The sequence below is a fragment of the Geotrypetes seraphini genome, chromosome 10, assembly GCF_902459505.1.
Source record: "Geotrypetes seraphini chromosome 10, aGeoSer1.1, whole genome shotgun sequence".
NCBI classification, from domain to species: Eukaryota; Metazoa; Chordata; class Amphibia; order Gymnophiona; family Dermophiidae; genus Geotrypetes; species Geotrypetes seraphini.
This window is the reverse complement of record NC_047093.1, coordinates 144757308-144778691: the sequence shown is the minus strand read 5'-3', so window position 1 is coordinate 144778691 and position 21384 is coordinate 144757308. Positions and strand designations below refer to the sequence as shown.

Here is a 21384-nt window from a genome sequence, read left to right as displayed (position 1 = left end):
TCCGAGACCAAGACCCTTAATGCCCCTTCTTCAATCCTCCTCCTCCCTCCTACCGAAACTTCTCCTCCTCTCCCCCCTTCTTCCTCCTTGCTGTTCGCAAATCTATGATCAATTTGGAATGCAACCACTTGTAACTACTTTCTCCTTGCTGTTCGCAACTCTATGATCAATTTTGGTATGTACCCACTCGTAACTTCTTTCTCCTTGCTGTTCGCAACTCTATGATCAATTTGGCATGTAACCACTTGTAATTTGTTCTAACCAATGTGAACCGCCTAGAACTCTTCTGGGTATGGCGGTATACAAAAATAAAGTTATTATTATTATTATTATTTTCAACCAGTTTGGTCATCTTAAGATCATCACATACGAAAAGATCCTATTGAAGGAAGAGCTTAATTAAGATGGCGGCCTAAATGCGTTCGGCTGAACGTGCTCGAGCCTTTTACCTGTTTGATGGTGAAGTGTAAGTCTAAGACCTGGGAACCCGGGGTACAACAACTTTCTGGCCCGATGGATGCGTTCGCTGAGCGCGGTCCTAAAGAAGATCCAGACAGAAAATCCTCTGCGTGAGGTGGGGGCATATCGGAGAGCTCCAACACCTCTTTCGAGGAGACCAGTCTCTCGCCGGAAGAGCGCAACACGCCGACGCAGCCACACTCCCGACGAGTGCTGCAGGACACGGGGAGTGAGGGGAGCATAGCAGCGCTCTCTGAGAGCTGCAAAGAAGACCTGAAGTAGAACTTGCAATCAGGAGATTATCATCTGCTTCCTTGATACAACCGACGCCGTGTGGTAAACTGGACTTGGCAGAAGAACAGCAAGTACCGACATCGATAAATGTTCATCCAGGTAATGTGAAACTTAGTGAGCTGAAGTTTACCCATACAGTGGCACCCTTGGAAAAGCCTACAGTAATTGATTTAAATTTTATATGGGAAGCAATTTCAACTTTACAGCTTTTTGGGGGGACTCAATTGCAAATGTTATCTATTTACTGCTCTGCTATATTAACTGAGACATTAACTTTGCAACAAAAAGTGGACAAATTAGAAAAAAAAAAACCAATTGAACAAGAGAAAAAATTGGAAATTCTGGGAGCACAAAATCAGCTCCTAATGAAAGAAAATGGTAACATTAATTTCAAGATGGAAGTCTTGGAAAATATCACAAGGTGACAAAATTTAAGATTGATTAATTTTCCTAAATCAATAACTATTTCACCAATAGATATGGTTAAACAATATCTCTCAGAGATTCTGAAAATCCCACAGAACTCTTTCCAACCCATTTCTAAAATTTACTATATTTCCTTGGGAAAGATGAAAACTCTGGAAGAGCATCAGGAACCTGAATTAGATTTATTGGACTAAATGAATTTAATAGAAAAATCAGAATCAGAACAGTTTATATTTGCTACATTATTTGTGCAATTAGCTTTTCAAATATAAAGATATTTTGCTTCTGAATCAAAAAATAAGAATCAGTGGCGTACCTAGGGTATGTGGCACCCGGGACCCATCATTTTTTGACCCTCCCCCCATGTAAAAAAATATTTTTTGTAATGACCATGAAACGGAATAAATGGTCAGAATAGAAACAAGCAGTGAAAATTTTCTTTTATTGAACCTCATATATGTAGCCATTATTCCAAACATAACATAAATTATGTCTGAATTGTCATGACATCAGAAGTACATATGGAGTAGTTGCAGGTGATGCTTGGGACAGTTCTGATTGTGTTAGTTCAGTTTTATGTGGTTTTTGAATAGAAGGGTTTTTATTTCTTTTTTGAAGGTTTTGTAGTCTGTGGTCGAGGTCAATAGGTTGTAGAGTTGGGGGTCGAGTGTTGCAGCTCGAATGGCTAGGAGGTTGTCAAACAGTTTTTTTTCTTTTGACGTTTTTGGTTGGAGGGTGTGTGAATGGTGCGTGAGTTCTCCTATGTCTGGTTGAGGTGGATTGAATTATTTAGCTGAAGAAATTAGTTACCCCCTCATCCCACACACATTAATTCTCTTCCATTTTTGTTCCCATTATAAAAAACACTGATAAGTTCCCAGAAAAAAATACATTAAAATAAGAAGTGAAAACAAAGGCCCCTACAGATGAGAACATAACATAAGAATAGCCTAACTGGGTCAGACCAATGGTCCATCATGCCCAGTAGCCCATTCTCATGGTAGCCAATCCAGGTCACTAGTACCTGGTCAAAACCCAAAGAGTAGCAACATTCCATGCTACCGATCCAGGGCAAGCAGATGTTTCCCCCATGTCTTAATAACAGACTATGGACTTTTCCTCCAGGAATTTGTCCAAATCTTTCTTAAAACCAGCTACACTATCTGCTTTTACTATAACTTCTGGCCACTTAATTTTTAAGTTTAGATCTTTCCTTTCAAACAGAGACCTTGCTAGATGTCAAATACAGCACAAGGTAACTTCACACGGACTTAGCTGTGCAGGAAATGTGAATCTCCTCATACACCCACCATATAGTGCAAAAATGTACAAAGGTCTGATTTTTTCTTTTGATCACTACATAGCCTAATGCCACACAAGCAGCGCTGTTACAAACATATTCTGTAGGTCAATGCTAAGGATAACAAAGTTTCCTTCCTTGGACCAGAAGGAGATACTGATAAACCACTGGAAGAGATCCCAAAACAACTACCCAGGAACAACACCCAAAGACCCACTCAGTGTGTGAACCAGTTGAGTGGAGTGGACTAATTGGGGGGTGGTAATGTGCCTGGAGAATTTCTCAGCAGAATTTCCCAGACCACCTCTTCCTCTTAACACATTGACACGCTGCTGCCACCACCACCACTAGGAACACCTCACCGGGTAGGCCAGCAATGCTATAAACTTTATAAAACACATTATTATATTTTCTTATAAAGCACATATTTTAACTGAACTCTCTGACATCCTCAGCCTTTCCATTCACAAAAATAGAAGGAAGAAAAGTTCCCATTTCCTGCTTCTCATGTCCTCGGCCTATACAATATTTTTCTTCTGCAGACCCTTCAAAAGTCTGACCAAATCCTCATTTCACTTGCATTATAAAGTACTGAGGATGCCATCTCTCCCCAATCCCAGGTCCTAAAGTCTAAGACAGTAGCGCAAACTAGTGCTGCCAGATTCAGTAAAAAGATTTTTTGATTCGATTCAGCCTATTGAATTGGTTTATCAATTCGATTTTCCTGCCCAATTGGGTGTTTTTTTCAAACATCCTGGTGGATTTATTTTATAGCTTTTTCACCCCCCTTTGGCTTCTCCTAACCAAATTGGCGCTGTGGTGTAAATAAAATAAAGAAACAAAAAGGACTTTTCCTCTCTTTGTTAAATCCTAGCTCACGTTTGTGGTCTAACACCAGCTCTGGCAGGATACACATTTCAAATCTGACATATTGTAATCACAAAACAGAAAATAAAATTAGTTTTTCTACCTTTTGTTTTCTGGTTATTTTTCAAATCTTGTTGGTCCAAGGCTCTGGTTGTCTTCTGATAACTTGCTTGCCAGGGTCTCCTTCTTTCTTCTTTCTGCATGCTAACCATCCATCTGCCATCTCCGTCCTCCCCTTCCGTTTCCCTTCCCTCCCCCGGATGTCTGGCATCTTTCCTTTTTTTTCGTCTCCCTCCACAGATCCACCTTTTCTTAACTACCCTTTCATCCAGCAGCTCTCCCTCCTTTCCCACCACCCCAGGGTCCACCATCTCTCCCTTTCTTCTCCCAATTACCCTCCTAACCAGTATCTCTTTAACCCCCCCTTCACACCATCCCTTGTGTCCACCTTCTCTCCCTTTCTGTTCCTTCCCTCCCTAAAACCCATGGTCCATCATCTCTCTCCCTCTCCTCAATTTTCAGACCCATTATTTCTTCCCACCCAAAGTCCGGCATATGCATGTCTCTTTGAACCCCACCCCCCTTCCCTCCGTGTACTTCTACACCAGGGCCCCCCCCTCCCCTGAAGGCCTGTCCCCCCTTAAAGGTCTGCATCCCACCCCTGAAGGCCTGTCCCCCGGCCTTGAAGGCCTGCACCCCCCCGAAGGCCTGTCCCCCCCCTTGAAGGCCTGCCTGACTGTTTCCCTTGAAGGCCTGTCCCCCCCCTTGAAGGCCTGCCTGTCCCCCCCAAAGGCCTGCCTGCCTGTTCCCCTTGAAGGCCTGTCCCCCCCTTGAAGGCCTGCATGCCTGTCCCCCTTGAAGGCCAGTCCCCTCCGAAGGCCTGCACCCCCCAAAGGCCTGTCCCCCTCCCTTGAAGGCCTGCCTGCCTGTCCCCCTCCGAAGGCCTGCACCCCCCCGAAGGCCTGCCCCCCTCCCTTGAAGGCCTGCCTGCCTGTCCCCCTTGAAGGCTTGCCTGCCTGTTCCCCTTGAAGGCCTGTCCCTCCCCTTGAAGGCCTGTCCCCCCATTGAAGGCCTGCCTGCCTGTCCCCCCTGAAGGCCGGCACCCCCCCCGAAGGCCTGCCTGCCTGTTCCCCTTGAAGGCCTGTCCCCCCCCTTGAAGGCCTGCATGCCTGTCCCCCTTGAAGGCCTGTCCCCCCCCCGAAGGCCTGCACCCCCCGAAGGCCTGCACCCCCCCGAAGGCCTGCCCCTCCCTTGAAGGCCTGCCTGCCTGTCCACCTTGAAAGCCTGTCCCCCCCCAAGGCCTGCACCCCCTCTTGAAGGCCTGCACCCCCCGAAGGCCTGCCCCCTCCCTTGAAGGCCTGCCTGCCTGTCTGTCCCCCTTGAAGGCCTGCCCCTCCGAAGGCCTGCACCCCTCCTTGAAGGCCTGCCTGCCTGTCCCCCCCCCGAAGGCCGGCACCCCCTCCGAAGGCCTGCCTGCTCCCCTTGAAGGCCTGTCCCCCCCCTTTGAAGGCCTGCATGCCTGTCCCCCTTGAAGGCCTGTCCCCCACCGAAGGCCTGTCCCCCTTCCTTGAAGGCCTGCCTGCCTGTCCCCCTTGAAGGCCCGCACCCCCCCGATGGCCTGCCCCCCTCCCTTGAAGGCCTGCCTGCCTGTCCCCCTTGAAGGCCTGTACCCCCCGAAGGCCTGCACCCCCCCTTGAAGGCTTGCCTGCCTGTTCCCCTTGAAGACATGTCCCCCTGAAGGCATGTCTCCCCCCCACCCTGAAGGCCTGCTGCCCCCCCACCACATCGAAGGACCGCTCGCCCCCACCCCACCACCACGAAGGACTGCTCATCCCCCCGGCCTCCCCGCAACATTTACCTGGGGAAACAGCCTGCAGCAAGATTGCGATGCCAGCGATCTTTGCCTGCTTCGGCTGTTTCCTGACGTCAGAGGAGGGGCGGGACCGCGGCGGAGGAAACAGCCGAAGCAGGCAAAGATCGCTGGCATCGCGATCTTGCTACAGGCTGTTTCCAGACGCGACACCCGGCGCAGGGGGGGATCCGGACCGGGAGCACCCCCTCAGGACTTGCAACCGGTGCGGACCGCCCCCCCCGCCCCCCCTTGGTACGCCACTGATAAGAATGTATCCAGATGTGTCTAGATTAACACACACAAAAAAAAGAGGAAACAATTTTTGCTATTGAGGTCCCAGGTTTTAAAACTGGAAGCTGTTTCCCTGTAAATGTTTGATTAATTTCAAGGGGGCCAGGTGTACCTTTTTTGATTCTACACAGTTAACGAGATTTATTTTGGAAAATGAGGTGAGGTCTGCAAGTACCCCTGTCATTTTCCAGGAATGAATGCTCGAAAAAAGTTTAGATTAGGTCCACTTCAGGCAACCATCATTTTCCTTAATAAGTGAGGGAGTAAATTAGTCTTCGATCTTTATGGAACTCCTCCTTCATTTTATTGTGGTCTAACAAACAGTTGAAACATGACTAATTTACCTTATTATTTTATTTCTTTTGTGATATGATATAAGTTGGATACTGTTGATTGCATATGATTATTATTGTCATAAAAAAATGGAAACTCAATAAAGAAGTAATGAGAGAGAGAAAAAAAAAGATCATCACATACAATCATACCCAAGTCCCGCTCTTCCGTCGTGTACATAAGTTCTTCATGTTCGAAGGAAGGCTCTATTTGAGACCCCCTTTGAGTTTCGGGGGCCCAGAATCTGGAACAACCTCCAGGGCAGCCTTCGACAAACGCCCACACACTTCCAATTCCAGAAAGCACTGAAACCTCACTTTTCCTCAATGCATTGACCCTTTCCCATGCAGTCCCCTCCATGCAATTTCTATATAATATCTATGTCTCTGTAGCAATTCTAATATTGTGAAGCCGCAATGATTCCTAGCTGACATTAGCAGGATACAAGAGTTGATATGGTATGGTAAAACAGATTCTATGTTGCTGCTTGTCCTCAAACTCGTCATCATTTTCCGTGTTCATGATCAATCTTGCTTCCCTAAAGAAGAGAGGGGGGGGGGGGCATTTCTGGCAGATTTCACTTTTCAACTTCTGCAAACTTTACACATTTTGCCCTAGAAAAGGTACTTTTTCTGACGACCAAGCTGGGTCACACCTGGGTCACACCTAAGGCGTGGTTCTGATGAAAGCGAGAGGAAAGCACCAAGCGTCCCATAGACGTGCTGATCGTGCCGTTCTGCCAAGTTTGCACAAAACCTGGCTGCTCTTCTCTGGCTAGTACAAAAGAGGAGAACAGATTAACCGCTATCAAATAGATCCACAAAAAGATTAATCTATTGAAAACAGAGAACCATTAATTCCAATGGTAGTATTTAGAAATGAAGGAAAAGATCTCAGAGTTGCCACTCCCAGGATAATAATGATATTGTCCAAAAGGGAATTGTGGCATGTGGTTTCTTTCATTGATCAAAAAACCTTCATTATTTATTATTTAAGATTTAATTTCTTATTAATCAAAAAAATTTTTTATTCAAATGCTACCACTCTAAAAATAGGAAAATGTTATAAAAAGAATAAATTATTGTTTTATATATTTTTTTAAATTTTTTTTAATTTTTCAAATACTGTGCAATCAAGCCTAAAGTGCAAAACATGCCTTACTCAAAGCTCAGACAATAACGTTTTCTAAAGTGGCTAGTGCAAATCTAGCCTCCTAATACAAATAGGCTGTGCAAAAATGCAAAAATGAAACATCATGAAAAAGCCCGTATATCCCAACCAACGGGGACCCGTTTTGCCGCACTCAAGCGGCTTCCTCAGGGTGATTTATGGCAAACGGGTGGTATCATATAACGGGGACCCGTTTCGCCATACTCAAGCGGCTTCCTCAGGGTGATTTATGGCAAACGGGCTATGAATAAAGACAGAAAGACATAATGATTAATTTAAAAAATCTAAAGTATAAAGTTGTTAAATACTAAACTGGCAAAATTAAAGCACAGCTTACTTACTGGTATCATATAGCAATCCGGGCTGTTGTTACACAAACCCGCTTGAAAAAATGGCGCTTAAGAGCACAGAACGCCAGCACATGCGCGTTGAAACCACCAATCGGGTGTTTCAAGAAAAGAAAAAATGTCAAAACATTAAATGAATGAGCAACACAATCAGATGAAAACAGACCAATCTAAAGCCGTATTGAGGCCATGTGGATGCATACTATTAAGAGCATAGATCCACCTCAGCTCCCGTCTCTGTAATCTCTTAACTCTGTCTCCTCCGCGTTGAGTTTTAGGTTCGTGGTCAATTGCTAATACCCTAAGGTCAGAGAAATGATGTTTATAATATGTACAGTGTTCTACAATTACCTCAGAACATCTATTACATTTAAGGTTAGACTTGTGTTCACATAATTTTTCCCAAACTCAAACAATACAATTTAGATCCCTCATTACCCAAAAATTACCGCCCCATCGCTAATCTGCCTACGATCTCTAAATTAACAGAAAAAATCATTCATTCCCAACTCTCTGAATTTATCGAAAAAACCCATGCTCTACATCCTTGTCAAACAGGATTCCGCTCATCCCATTCTACAGAACTATCGCTATTAGGCCTTATCTCTACCATTCAATACTATCATGACCATCAAAAATCTGTGGTTCTTATTTCCCTAGATTTAGCAGCTGCCTTTGACACCATCGATCACTCTCTTCTGATCAATAGACTTAAAGATTGCGGTATTTCAGGTTCAGCTCTCTTATGGTTTACATCCTTCTTTAATGAACGTTACAATATAGTACGTATAAACAATACTTCCTCTGCAGCCACAACTCACTCCTATGGTGTCCCTCAAGGTTCTATCCTATCCCCACTACTATTTAATATTTTCTTATCTCCTCTCCTTACATTAGCTCAATCCATCGGATTTACTATTTTTGCATACGCCGATGACATACAACTCCTCCACCCAATTAATACTTTAAACATTTCAGACATCAAAGACATTAATAACAAACTAAACACCATATATGATTGGTTGTACACAAACAAGCTTTCCCTCAATCTAGACAAATCCCGAAGTTTGTTACTTCCTATCAAATCCACAGAATTTTTATTGGACAATATCTCTATTAAATCTACACCAATCCAAATGGACACTAAGATAAAACTTTTAGGTGTAATCATTGACAGGGATCTTACCTTTCATGATCATATAAGTTCAGTGGTTAAAACTTGTTTCTATAAATTACGCATCATCCGATCTCTAACTTCTATCCTTGAAACTAACTCAATCACTATCCTGATACATTCATTAGTAATTTCTCATCTCGATTACTGTAACTCTCTTCTAAATGGCCTCCCTCAAAAAGAAATTCGTCGTTTACAACTAATACAAAATACTGCAATAAAACTTATCCATAAAGTAGGCAGATACGACCATATCACCCCTCTTTTAAAAGAAGCACACTGGCTCCCTATTACTCACCGCATCACCTTTAAAATTATATTACTATCCTTTAAAATAAAACTTTCTCATCTGCCCTCATTCCTTGACAAATTTCTCATTCCCTACTGTTCCTCACGCACTCTGAGATCAACTGATCAAAAACTTCTTTTTATCCCCTCTATCAAAGACTTCTACAATACACGTAAAGTAAATTTTGCAGTAACTGCCCCTACCCTCTGGAATTCCCTGCCACAGCAACTCCGCGACGAATCACGACTCGACAAATTTAAGACAGATTTAAAAACTTTTTTATTTCGTGATGCTTTCGCTAACACTTAGAGCCATCATTCCTGTTTTTTTTTTTTATTCTATTTATCAATAATAACCGCTTTCGTTAAAGCGTCCCTCTCCATTATGTTTTATCCTAACCCCACTATCTCCATTTTTCTTCTCAAATATGTAACTTCACCCTCCCTTCCCTTCTATCCTCACTGTCTAGTTCGTCTGGTAATGTTATTTGTATATATACAATACCTTTTTTTTTTTTGTTTCTTTTAGTTTCTCTTTCTTTTAAATATATTGTTAACCGGCCAGATATTAACTTGATGGTTGGTATATCAAAATTAATAAAACTTGAAACTTGATAATCTGGTTTTAAGATCCCGTGTGGTCATTCCAACATACAGCATCTTACAGGGACAGAGGATGACGTGTATAATGAAGGTGGATCTGCAATTCGTAAAGTGTCTCAATATGTATTGTTTATTATTACTAGGATTAGTAAAGATCTTAGTTTGTATAGTGATTTCACATATACTGCACGAAAGGCATTTAATATGTTGAGATGTTGTTAAGGATTTCATTGTAGATGGGCAAAGAATCTCTTTTAGGTTTGAGTTTCTTTGCCCATATAAGTGGCGCAGTGGTTGGAGGAGGAGTGTGTGGCGCAGTGGTTGGATCTACAGCCTCAGCACCCTGGGGTTGTGGGTTCAAACCCCGCACTGCTCCTTGTGACCCTGGGCAAGTCACTTCATCCTCCATAGCCCCAGATACGTTAGATAGATTGTGAGCCCACCGGGACAGAGAGGGAAAATGCTTGAGTACCTGATTGTAAAAACCGCTTAGATAACCTTGATAGGCGGTATATAAAATCCTAATAAACTTGAAACTTTTGTGCATTATATGTGAAATCACTATACAAACTAAGATCTTTACTAATCCTAGTAATAATAAACAATACATATTGAGACACTTTACGAATTGCAGATCCACCTTCATTATACACGTCATCCTCTGTCCCTGTAAGATGCTGTATGTTGGAATGACCACACGGGATCTTAAAACCAGATTATGTGAACACAAGTCTAACCTGAAACGCAATAGATGTTCTGAGGTAATTGTAGAACACTGTACATATTATAAACATAATTTCTCTGACCTTAGGGTATTAGCAATTGACCACGAACCTAAAACTCAACGCGGAGGAGACAGAGTTAAGAGATTACAGAGACGGGAGTTGAGGTGGATCTATCCACATGGCCTCAATACGGCTTTAGATTGGTCTGTTTTCATCTGATTGTGTTGCTCATTCATTTAATGTTTTGACATTTTTTCTTTTCTTGAAACACCCGATTGGTGGTTTCAACGCGCACGTGCTGGCGTTCTGTGCTCTTAAGCGCCATTTTTTCAAGCGGGTTTGTGTAACAACAGCCCGGATTGCTATATGATACCAGTAAGTAAGCTGTGCTTTAATTTTGCCGGTTTAGTATTTAACAACTTTATACTTTAGATTTTTTAAATTAATCATTATGTCTTTCTGTCTTTATTCATAGCCCATTTGCCATAAATCACCCTGAGGAAGCCGCTTGAGTATGGCGAAACGGGTCCCCGTTATATGATACCACCCGTTTGCCATAAATCACCCTGAGGAAGCCGCTTGAGTGCGGCGAAATGGGTCCCCGTTGGTTGGGATATACGGGACTTCACGGCTCGATTATCTTGCCGTTGCATGTTACATCATGTTGAAAAGATAAGTGCCAGTTTTAGGCTTTTTCATGATGTTTCATTTTTGCATTTTTGCACAGCCTATTTGTAAAATCCACAAAGAGTAGCAACATTCCAGAATCTCAAAGAGTATGTGAGATTCCGAAACCCCAAAGAGTAGCAGAATTCCATGTGAAATCCTAACAAAATAGCAGAATTCCATGAAGAATCCCCAAAGAGTAGCAGCATTCCTTGTGGAATCCTCAAAGAGTAGCAAAATTCCAGAACCCCAATTAGTAGCAACATTCCATGTAAAATCCCCAAAGAGTAGCAAGATTCCAGAATCCAAAATAGTAACAACATTCCATGTAGAATCCCCAAAGAGTAGCAACATCCAGAACCCCAAATAGTAACATTCCATGTGGAATCCCCAGAGTGGCAGCATTCCATGCGGAATCCCCAAAGAGTAGCAACATCCATATGGAAACCCCAAAGAGTAGCAGCATTCCATATGGAAACCCCAAAGAGTAGCAGCATTCCTTGCGGAATCCTCAAAGAGTAGCAAAATTCCAGATCCCCAAATAGTAGCAACATTCCATGTAGAATCCCCAAAGAGTAGCAAGATTCCAGAACCCAAAATAGTAACAACATTCCATGTAGAATCCCCAAAGAGTAGCAACATTTCATAATCTCAAAGAGTAAGTGAGATTCCAGAATCCCAAATAGTAGCAGAATTCCATGAAGAATCCCCAAAGAGTAGCAGCATTCCTTGCGGAATCCTCAAAGAGTAGCAAAATTCCAGAACCCCAAATAGTAGCAACATTCCATGTAAAATCCCCAAAGAGTAGCAAGATTCCAGAACCCAAAATAGTAACAACATTCCATGTAGAATCCCCAAAGAGTAGCAAAATTCCAGAACCCCAAATAGTAACATTCCATGTGGAATTCCCAGAGTGGCAGCATTCTATGCGGAATCCCCAAAGAGTAGCAAAATTCCAGAACCCCAGATACTAGCAACATACCATGTAGAATCCCCAAAGAGTAGCAACATTCCAGAATCTCAAAGAGTAAGCAAGATTCTATAGCCCCAAAGAGTATCAGTATTCCATGCAGAATCCCCAAAGAGTAGCAGCATTCCATGCGGAATCCTCAAAGAGTAGCAACATTCCATACTACTGACCCCAAGGCATGCTTCCTTGGTTTTCTTGCCATTGCATACCCAGGAGGTTGGCTTGGCATCTCTTCTTTGCTTTACTACTACCCATCTGACAGGACCATAATAACTGCTGAATTCAATCACACCTCATTATTTCACCTAAATTATTGGTTGGGTAATGTCTCCTAGGGACACGTTAGGGAGGTGATATATTTAGATTGTACTTCCTCAAACTGATGAGAAAGGACCACTGTAGATTTCATCCTCACTCCATTGCACTCCAGTGCAGAAGGTAACAGTGGGGGTGGGGTTGGGGCACTTGGCAACAGTGATCATAATATAGTCAAATCTGCCAAATCACTAGGGGAAGGGCATTTTTTAAAAAAAATTTAATGTATTACATTTCAAATACAAACAAAATAGTAAAAAATCATTTCAAATACAAGAAGAAAACCAACATTTACAGAGTTAATATATAATAAACATTATCACTAAAAGCAAATATACCCAATTCCCTCCCCTTTTCCCCCATTTTAGAACTGTAATTACATATTAAATAATATGCGACTGTGAGTGTGTGGTGTTAATGTATCTAAATAAGGTTGGGAAATAGTAAAAAATTGTCTTCCCTGTCTAGTGTCCCATTCTGATAATTGCATACTTTCCATTATTAAAATGTGTAACATTCTAGAACGCCAATGACTATATGTTGGTCTTAACGGTCCAATCCAAAGATAAAGTATGACTTTCAAACCTGATAAGATTGTTCTTTGAAGGGCATTTTTAAAAACTACTGTGCTTAGCTGGCTTTCTGTCCAGTGATTCCGAGCCCTGCGGCACAGTAACATTTTCTGATCTATTCCCTTCTCCTTCTGGACTGTGGAGACTGAGCATCAAGGAAGCTGATCCTCTTCCATCTAACTATCTTAAGGAACCCATTCGTGGCCTGCTTTGTCTGGCTCTCACAGTTAAACTGTCTCTAAACAGGAACTCTACCTGCCCCAAGGAAAAAAGTGGTTGTCCCTTCCTGGAAAAATTTTCCCTGAGCCCAGCTAGCTATAAACCAATTTCCAACTTGTGCTTCCTCTCAGAATTGTTGGAGAAAGTAGTCTTTTCAGAGTTATCTGCTCCTACTGAATGTTCATTTACATCCTCAACAATCAGGACTTGAGGGTGACCAGTGTAATGGCACTCTTTAAAAAGTGCTCTAGGGTGATCTGGAAACTACATATCAGTGAGCCTGACGGTGGTGCTAGCAATATAGTAGAGAAACAATTCAGAAAAACAAAATTACTGGTAACGTAGATCAGTGTATCGCAAACCGTGTGCCTCCTGAGATTTGGGGAAGTGGAGAGGCACCTTACTGTAGACAATCAGCCAGCGCCTGTGCGTCTTTCCTGCCAGCACCCCCCCACTGGTGGTTCAGGGCCCGTCTGGAGAGCCTTTGTCCTTGCATCACCGTGAGGATCTCATGAGCTGTGGCCACTATGTTTACTGTGCCACGGTTCAACAAAGTTTGCGGGACACTGACGTAGATAGACAAGAGTTAATGGAGAGAACCAACATGGAGTTAGCAAAGGGCAGCCATGCTATGCCAATCTGTTAAATGTTTGTTTAGACATTGTTCATAAACATGTGGATAAAAGAAAGTCAATTGACATGGTTTATCTGAATTTTCCAAAGACATTTAATAACATCTTTTGTGAGAGGCTCCTGAGGAAATTAATGGAATTACAAATTGTGAATTGGGAGACAGATATCAGAAAAGAGGGTGTAAATTTAAATGGTCAGTCTTCCCAGGGGAGAATGGTAAACAGTGGAGTGCCCCAGGGTCTGTACTAAGACCAGTGCTCTTCGACATAATTAGAAATGATAGGGTTCAGGAGGAAGCATCTCCTGGAGGGCACAGTGAATGAACTAGGGAGTGGAGACTTTTGAAATTGCTATATTACCTGCCTGCTTCTTCCCCGGAGTGCTTCCCGGACATCTTGAGTGCCTATTGCCAACAGGCACTGGAAAAGGACACCAACTACCATCGGGTCCTGAGCCCGGGAGATAAGAACGCGCTTACTCCTGTGGCAATCTAAGGAAGCATCTCCTGGAGGGCGCAGTGAACAAACTAGGGAGTGGAGACTTTTGAAATTGCTATATTACCTGTCTGCTTCTTCCCTGGAGCACTTCCTGGACATCTTGAGTGCCTATTGCCAACAGGCACTGGAAAAGGACACCAACTACCATCGGATCCTGAACCCAGGAGATAAGAACGCACTTACTCCTGTGGCGTGGCCATAGGCACGCGGCCACAGGGTGTGGCCAGAGGGGCTTGCCCTGAGGGGCAGGTCATGCCCCTTATGAGCCCCTTGGGAGCCACTGGAGCTGTTGGAGCAACAATAATGGAGATAAGCCTAATATCTTTTGTTGAGTATACTGGATTTTGTAATGGGTAAACGTAAGGGTAAATTTCAAATCTCAACTCCGGTAACAATTGGACCTATGGTTAAAAACTTGATAATTACCTGGGGCTCCAAAACCTCCAGATAGACGATTCCATTTCAGGAGCCTCATTAAGCTCCCCAGAACGTACCCGTCCCCTCCCTCCTGATCTTCCTAGGAGCTTAGAGTCACATGGCTCACAAGCAGCTTCTTTTGAAGCCTCCGACCCTCAGCTGGCTTCAGAGATTGTATTTTCTCAGATGCCTCAAGTTTTTGTTGAAACCGTTAGCCAGTCTGAGGGTTTGGAAGAAAACCCGGAGGAAGTTACCTTAAAAGACTTGTGGACTTTAAATACGAGGATGAAGGTAATGTTGAAAAAAGTTACCAATCAGGTACAGGTTTTTTTTCAAGGAAGTAGTAGACAAGTTGTGGAATGTAGATGTCAGTATCGGGAATCTAAATAAACGTACGCTTGTGATGGAAAAACAGATAAAGAATTTGCAGTCCTCTATGTTAGCATCTACTAAAGATTCCTTGAATATTCATTATAAGCTAAAGATGAATAAAAATCAAGCAAGGGCAAAGAATTTAAGGTTGGTAAATTTTCCCTCGACTCATTTGTTATCTCATAAGAACATAAGAAATGCCTCTGCTGGGTCAGACCTGAGGTCCATCGTGCCCAGCAGTCCGCTCACGCGGTGGCCCAGCAGGTCCAGGACCTGTGCAGTAATCTTCTATCTATACCCCTCTATCCTTTTTTCCAGTAGGAATTTGTCTAATCCTTTCTTGAACCCCAGTACCGTACTCTGCCCAATCACGTCCTCTGGAAGCGCATTCCAGGTGTCCACCACACGTTGGGTAAAAAAGAACTTCCTAGTATTTGTTTTGAATCTGTCTCCTATCAACTTTTCTGAGTGCCCTCTTGTTCTTTTATTATTAGAAAGTTTGAAGAATCTGTCCCTCTTTACTCTCTCTATGCCCTTCATGATCTTATAAGTCTCTATCATATCCCCTCTAAGCCTCCTCTTCTCCAGGGAAAAGAGACCCAGCTTCTCCAATCTCTCAGCATATGACAGGTTTTCCATCCCTTTTGTCAGACGCGTCGCTCTCCTCTGAACCCTCTCGACTAACGCCATATCCTTCTTAAGGTACGGCGACCAATACTGGACGCAGTACTTCAAATGCGGGCGCACCATTGCCCGATACAACGGCAGGATAACCTCTTTCGTTCTGGCTGTAATACCTTTTTTGATTATACCAAGCATTCTATTCGCTCTCTTAGCGGCCGCTGCACACTGTGCCGTCGGCTTCATTGTCATGTCCACCAATACCCCCAAGTCCCTTTCCTGGGTACTCTTATTCAATAATATCTCTCCCATTGTATAGTTGTACCTCGAGTTTCTGCTCCCCACATGTAATACCTTACATTTCTCAACGTTGAACTTCATCTGCCATCTCGTCGCCCAATCTTCTAGTTTGTTCATGTCCCTTTGCAATTCTTCACATTCCTCTGTAGTCCGAGCTCCATTAAATAGTTTAGTGTCGTCCGCAAATTTTATTATCTCGCACTTCGTCCCTGTTTCTAGATCATTTATGAAGATATTAAATAGTAGCGGCCCGAGCACCGAGCCCTGCGGGACACCACTTGTGACCCTCCTCCAGTCGGAGTAGTGGCCCTTCACTCCTACCCTTTGTTTTCTACCCTCCAACCAGTTTCTGATCCATCTATGTACATCTCCTTCCACCCCATGGTTCTTTAGTTTCCGGAGTAGACGTTCATGGGGCACCTTGTCAAAGGCTTTTTGGAAATCTAGATATATGATGTCAATGGGGTTTCCTTTGTCCATCTGTTTGTTAATCCCTTCAAAGAAGTGCAGTAAGTTTGTTTGGCACGATCGTCCCTTGCAGAAACCATGCTGGCTGGCTATCAGAAGTTCGTGCTTTTCAAAATGTTGATCAATGCTTTCTTTTATCAGTGCTTCTGCCATTTTCCCAGGAACTGAAGTCAGGCTCACTGGCCTGTAGTTTCCCGGATCACCTCTTGATCCCTTTTTAAAGATGGGCGTAACGTTGGCTATCTTCCAATCCTCCGGGATCTCGCCTGTTTTCAGGGATAAGTTGCAAATTTGCTGCAGTAGTTCCGCTATCTCCTCCTTTAATTCTTTCAGAACCCTTGGATGTATGCCATCCGGACCCGGGGATTTGTCGGTTTTTAGTTTTTCTATCTGCCTGCGAACGTCCTCAATGCTCACTTCTATGAATGTTAATTTTTCTGCTTGACTTCCATTGAAGAATTGCTCAGGTTCCGGCATGTTGGACGTGTTTTCGTTAGTAAATACAGACGAGAAGAACATGTTAAGCCTTTCTGCCACTACCTTCTCCTCCTTCACCACTCCCTTCCTGTCTCCGTCGTCTAGTGGTCCCACTTCCTCTCTAGCTGGCTGCTTCCCTTAAGGAGATACTTGGGGTAACTAATTCAGATTCTATGAAGGTTTCAAATTTTTACTATATACCCCAAAAGAAAAAATTTCCAGTAGAAGGAGGGTTGGCTCAATTGAGAGTTGTGGATTTTGACTTGTTGAAATTTTTTAGAAGATTCTCAAGAATTGATCCAAACTTAAATGAGTCAGATAAAGCTCTTCTTTTGAAACTTTACTTTCAAAATAGAGAGGTGAAATTCTGCGGAGACAAAGTTTTGATGTTTCCTGATGTGGCGAAATCTACACAGCTTAGGAGAAAGGTTTTTTTAGCTTTACGTCCTAAAGCTCTTGAAATGGACGCTACTTTTTTTTCTAAAGTTCCCCTGCAAATGCCTACTACGTGTCCAAGGCAAAGACAATGGGCTCCTTTTACGAAGCCGCGTTAACGGTTTAACGCGCGTAATAGCATGTGCTAATTTGCCGGCCGCGCTAGTCGCTACTGCCTCCTCTTGGGCAGGCGATAGTTTTTTGGCTAGCGCGGGGGTTAGCGCACGCTAAAAGTGTGTGCGCGCTCAGAACCCTAACGCGGCTTCGTAAAAGGAGCCCTATATTTTGGGGGATCCACTTCCTTTAGATTTATTTCTTAAGGGGAAAGAAACTTGACCTGTTTTGTTTTCTTTTTTTCAAATTGGGGTATATAATTAATAGCGCTCATTTGTATTTAATAGAGATGGGAAGGGGGGGGAAGGTTTTCTCCCCTTCCTTCCTATTTTTTTGATTTCCTTGCTGGTTTCTAAATTAATGAGTTGTCTTCTTCCAATAGTAATGTGGGCTAAATGGATTTCTAGTTTAATTTGTATACTATTTTCTTTTGGATCCATATCCTAACTATGTGAATGTAACATTGTGAAAATATTTCAATTAAAAAAAAAGAAAGAAATGATAGGGTTCAAATTCAACGAGTGCCATCAGCATTATGCTAAAATGCTCAATGCCAAGCCACCTGCTGGTGCTGGCATTTAATATCTGGCTATGTGTGGCTTTTCCGGTTAGTGTGACATTTAGAACTTAACTGCCATGCAGCACCTTATGCTTGGAACAAGCTGCCCGAATCCCTACAGTGAGCTCCATCTCTGGCAATGTCCAAGGCCCCGTTAAAAGCCCACCTCTTTGAGAGTGCTTTTGACTCCTAACACCTCTCACCTTGGGTTCTCCATCCCCAACCCTATATGTCATGTCTGTCTGTCCAAGTTAGATTGTAAGCTCTTCCGAGCAGGGACCGTCTATAAATGTCAGCCCACCTCTTTGAGAGTGCTTTTGACTCCTAACACCTCTCACCTTGGGTTCTCCATCCCCAACCCTATATGTCATGTCTGTCTGTCCAAGTTAGATTGTAAGCTCTTCCGAGAAGGGACCGTCTATACATGTCAGCCCACCTCTTTGAGAGTGCTTTTGATTCCTAACTCCTCTCACCTTGGGTTCTGCATCCCCAACCCTCTATGTCATGTCTGTTTGTCCAAGTTAAATTGTAAGCTCTTCCGAGCAGGGACCGTCTATAAATGTCAGCCCACCTCTTTGAGAGTGCTTTCGACTCCTAACACCTCTCACCTTGCATTCTGCAACCTTAACCCTCTATGTCATGTCTATCTGTCCAAGTTAGATTGTAAGCTCTTCCGAGCAGGGACCGTCTATACATGTCAGTCCACTTCTTTGAGAGTGCTTTCGATTCCTAACTTCTCTCACCTTGGGTTCTGCATCCCCAACCCTCTATGTCATGTCTGTCTTTCCAAGTTAGATTGTAAGCTCTTCTGAGCAGGGACTGTCTATAAATGTCAGCCCAGCTCTTTGAGAATGCTTTTGACTCCTAACACCTCTCACCTTGGATTCTGCAACCTTAACCCTCTATGTCATGTCTGTCTGTCCAAGTTAGATTGTAAGCTCTTCTGAGCAGGGACCATCTATAAATGTAAAATGTATAGTGCTATATAAGTGATTAGTAGAAGTAGGGGCAAGTTAAACTGGGCAAAGACGACTGCTTTTTATGCCTTCCTGTTTGGTTAGGTTTTGTAGTTAAGTGTTGACTCCACGTCCGGACTGCCCGTAAAAATCACCAGCTTTGAGTTTTGTGGTTCGTGCCGGTAACCGGTAGGGAGGGAGGCAGGCATGCAGGCTGGCTTCGGGGGGGGGGGGTGGGGGGGGTGGTGAGGGGGGGACAAAGTCTGGAAGGCAGCGAGGGGGACATAGGAAGGAGGCACTGGGGCACTAAGGACATAGGAAGGGGCACTAAGGACATAGGAGGCACTGAGGGCACTAAGGACACAGGACAGAGGCACTGGGGTACTAAGGACACAGGACAGAAGCACTGGGGCACTAAGGACACAGGACAGAGGTACTAAGGACATGGGAAGGAGGCACTGGGGGCACTAAGGACATAGGAAGGGGCACTAAGGACATAGGAGGCACTGAGGGCACTAAGGACACAGGACAGAGGCACTGGGGTACTAAGGACACAGGACAGAAGCACTGGGGCACTAAGGACACAGGACAGAGGTACTAAGGACATGGGAAGGAGGCACTGGGGGCACTAAGGACATAGGAAGGGGCACTAAGGACACAGGAGGCACTGAGGGCACTAAGGACATAGGATGGGACACTATGGACATAGGAAAGGAGCCACGGAGAGAAAGGCAGGCATGGCACAACAGAGAAATACAGGCAGGCAGGGGTCCAGGGAGACAGAGACAGAAAGAAAGATAAAGGTGAGAAAGACAAAGGGAACCCCCGCCCCCCCCAGACAGACAGACATCTACTCTAGCACTCGTTAATGTAACGGGCTTAAACACTAGTTAACTACATAATGCTGGTTCATGTTAGGAGGTGAAAAACTCAGGCACAGGATCTTGGAGTCTGCGTGAAGAATACGATGGGATCCTTGCTTCCATGCCCACACTAAGTGGGATGGAGCAAGGCTCGACCAAAAGTTTGGAGGCGGGGCCGGAGATTAGTTTGTTTTGTCGGCATGGCTCAGTGTTGGCAACAAGTGGCGTATAGAAACGATTAGCCAAGGGATGGAGAATAAAGCCAAAAATGTCATTATGGCTCTGGTGACAGCACGCAGCTCTGATGGCCAGGGCTCAAAAGAAAGATATAGCAGAATTGGAAAAGCTATGAAAGCCCGGGCAGCATGGAGAACAGACTGCCTGATGCCGGAGATCTAGAAAATCTTGAGTGGAGTGGACCAGGTGAAGAGAAAAGGCTTAGCCACCCTTTCGAATAGCACTGAAATCAACAAGTAGGCACTAGAGAGTTGCACGGGGACAGAAATCCCACCCATCCCCACCAGGATCCTCTCCGTTCCCACCCGTCCCCGCAAGGAATTACCAACATCCCTGCCCGTCCCCATAAAAAGCAGCAATTACTTCTGACAGGATCATCAATTCCACAGTTTCTTTTGTGTTTGCGCTGCTGTTTTCCTTGTGGAATCTTTTTGGTGGAACCCTTTTTTGTTTTCTGTTCAGGTAATTGACTTATAAACCCCCTCTTTTACTAAGGCTGACGTGTCCATTATATTATATGGACGAACCCTGCTTCCAAAGCCTTCCATCCCTGTGGGAGTCCCGTGGGCTAGAGGGGGGGGGGGGGGTCCCTATGGGAGTCCCATGGGCCAGAGGGGGATCCCCTTGGGATTCCCGTGGATTAGGAGGGATTCTCGTGATCCCCGTTCCCGTGCAGACCTCTAGTAGGCACTTGTGGAACTAATCGAAGTGTTGCAACTGGGTTTAGACAAGTTCCTGGAGGGAAAGCGCACCCCCAAATGATTCCCAGGTGGACTTGGGAGCTGCTGCTTGCATCTCTGGGTGTGTGTGTGTGTGGGGGGGGAATGAATAGATCTGCTTTTGGGGATCCTGCACCCTGGATCGATCACTGCCAGAGACAAAATGCAAGGCTGCACCAGTCCCCCTACCCCTGAGAATTGCACTCAGCAGCACCCCTCCCCCCTCCCTTGCACTCTGAACCACCACCACGGCATCCAGCCCTGCACCCCTTTAGGGTGTCATTACACCCACAAAATGTGCCCCTCTATTGTAATCGCGGGGTTCTAATGTTGAGCACTTAGCAGCTGCTTTACCCTGCCCCCTTCCCCCCCCAGACGCCGTTATCGGTATGAAAAGCCCAAAGGATCGGCAGCAGGGACCAAGCCAGAGACAGAAGGACACTCACCTCACGTCAAGCAGGGGACGGCTGCTGGGATTGGCACCCCTCCTGGGACAGATGACGGCACCGGTTCTGGACTTAGTCTGGGCTCCTCTTAAATCCGGTGCTGCTGCTGCTGCCGCCACCGCCACCGCCTCCCTCCAGCTTCTCCCCCATGGTGGAGAGAGAGCAAGAAGCAAAGCGAAAGTGATAGCGAGGGAGAGAAGGGGAGGAGAAAAGAGCGGCCAGGAGGGCAGGGGATGGAGAAGGGTCAGAAGACTGGGTGTAGTAGAGAAGGACAGGGGAAAAAAAGCGAAGGGGGGGGGGAGGTTAAAACGTGGAGAAAGGGAGCAATGGGGGACGTGGGGAGGGGGGCATCACAAGACAGGCAGTGAGACCAGCTCAACACCAGACCCTGCACCCCCA

The 21384-nt window shown here is 44.6% G+C and overlaps 1 protein-coding gene across 1 annotated transcript in view; it reads right to left on the bottom strand.

Moving 5' to 3' along the window:
• The window catches only part of FLT3LG (fms related receptor tyrosine kinase 3 ligand), a 43166-nt gene extending 21993 nt beyond the window's left edge, over positions 1 to 21173 (bottom strand). Inside the window, exon 1 of the mRNA XM_033959910.1 lies at positions 20986 to 21173. The gene's annotated coding sequence lies outside the window, so the exon portion shown is untranslated. The remainder of the gene's footprint in view (positions 1 to 20985) is intronic.
• Positions 21174 to 21384: the final 211 nt, after the last annotated feature.